The following is a 2,252-nucleotide window of genomic DNA, read 5'->3' as shown; positions in this document are numbered from 1 at the left end:
ATATATATATATATATATCGATAGAATCAATGATATCTCCTTATGATATGTGTAAGGAATTAATCTCTTTCTGAAATGTCACTCCCAATAAGTGTTGCTCTAAGGAATCGACCAATTTATCTATTAGGATATATCAGAAACTAACATAACATTACACTATTAGATCAACATTTCATTCGTTGAGAAAAATATATACGTAAGCTTATTGGTTTTATATCAAGAACGATGAAACTTTATCATCTGAATTCTCCTCTCTTCTTTTGTGATGTTTTAAGTTTGTTGGTTCAAATATTTTTGTTTTATGATTTTGTCAAACTATCCCTTAATTATATCACCATTTACTAATATAGACGTCATTAATTAATTCTATTTTTTATTCTCTTAGGAAGTAAATAGAAATGCTTTAACCAAAATAATAATACTCCACTTCTTAATAGAAAATGTTGAAATTCATATATTTTAACATGTATCAATACATTATTAACAATAGGAAATTAATATGCATAATACTGTAATATTTATGCAATGTCAGTATAAAGATTTAATATTCAATATAACATCTATTATTTATTTATATTGTTTTTTTGAAATGATTAAATATGAATAATAAATGATGCGGTGACAATGTATCAAACTCTTACATTCTCGATGCATATATTTTTCTCTATATTTTATGTGTATTAGTTTTATGTTGTTAGTGTATAATCTATATTTTATGTGTTAATTTTATTTAAGAGCCAATAGCAATTAAGATACGAATGTTGAATGATATATAAAAAATGTAAACAACTTTTACATCAAAATATAAAAGTGTGAATTTTTCAAATCTAGAGTGTCCCCTTTATATTTTATATTTTGTTGACAAAGCACACATTTTTTAACATAAAAGTATGCAACATAATTAAATACTACGTATACATCAAAATATATAAAATTTGACTCAACATTCCTGAAGGAGAAATTTGGCTTATGAAAATATGTTCTTGCCTACACAAATTTATAAAATGGACTTCAAATTGAAAATATCTACTTCCATGGTTTTGAAAAAGCATTTAACATCACATAAAAGGAAAAATATAAATGAAAAAAGGAAAACCTATTTCCGACAATAAGTACATCAGAAAGAAAAAATAAAAACAAAAAGGCATGACACATGCTTGTAGTAATATGGCATAAAAAAAGGTCAAAGAAAAACAATGAAGTAGGTACAAGAAATTAAAATATTTTCATAAATATCTACTTCCATAGAGGACAATTTTCACATAAGGTTTTAAAATGGAAGTACGAAACAGGAGAAGGAAAAATAGGTTTTGAAAAATAAAGGGGTATTGTAATATACATTTATGAATGTATTTATTTATTCCATTGCCATAAAATTTTAAAACCAGTTCCACGGGCTGGGCTAATAGCAGCCCAATTATTTAAAAAAAATACAGTAGAAAAAAAACATTAAAAGCGCCGTTGCCGGGGATCGAACCCGGGTCACCCGCGTGACAGGCGGGAATACTTACCACTATACTACAACGACCTTGTTTAAACTTTTTCGTGGCGCTGGGTACATATCATTTATTTATGACTTGCACATTTAATTTTTCTTTCTTTGTTACACTTCAAACTTTATACACATTTTTCCATAAAAAAATTGTTACATTCTGATAGAAGAAATAAGAAAATTATCCTATATATGCACACTGCGGTGTTAGTGTGTAGTAATATACCTCTTCATCAGTATTTTTATTGTTTTTAAGGATATTAAAATTAAATTATTTGGTAGTTATTTTACTGGAATATAATTGTTCTTGCATAAATTATTATCAACATTCATGTGAACAAAAATCTGCTCTAGGTATCAGTTTTTTTTTGTTTCCTTTTTTCAATCCTACGTGACATATTTGCATTTGGCTAAAATAGAGATAAGACTTATATTCTGAGTCATTGTTTTTATTATGAAAATTACATGAAAATGAGTCTATGCTGAAGTGGTGTATATTTTGACAAATTATTTTGTTTTGAGCCGCACGTCTCTTTTTTTGTATTACTAAATTATGAATAAGGAATTAATCCATTTTGATGTGTGTTTCATCTCAACAAACATCGCACTTAGGAATTAAACTATTGAGTTAGCAAAAATCTCACCGACTTAAGGATTTCTATAGATCAATTAGTATTGATAATATTTATATTTATGTGCAAAAATTTACCTTTAAAATTGAATGGGTAAGAGAATATTAACTTGAGATATCAATTTTAAG

At 26.5% G+C, this 2,252-nt stretch overlaps 1 non-coding gene across 1 annotated transcript; it reads right to left on the bottom strand.

Moving 5' to 3' along the window:
- Window positions 1,457-1,528, bottom strand: TRNAD-GUC. The gene has a single exon. It is a non-coding gene; the product is annotated as a tRNA-Asp (tRNA).

The sequence above is a fragment of the Lupinus angustifolius genome, chromosome LG04 (genome assembly GCF_001865875.1).
Source record: "Lupinus angustifolius cultivar Tanjil chromosome LG04, LupAngTanjil_v1.0, whole genome shotgun sequence".
Classification (NCBI taxonomy): Eukaryota; Viridiplantae; Streptophyta; class Magnoliopsida; order Fabales; family Fabaceae; genus Lupinus; species Lupinus angustifolius.
Note: the sequence above shows the minus strand (reverse complement) of the source record. Positions and strands in the feature narration are given on the sequence as shown.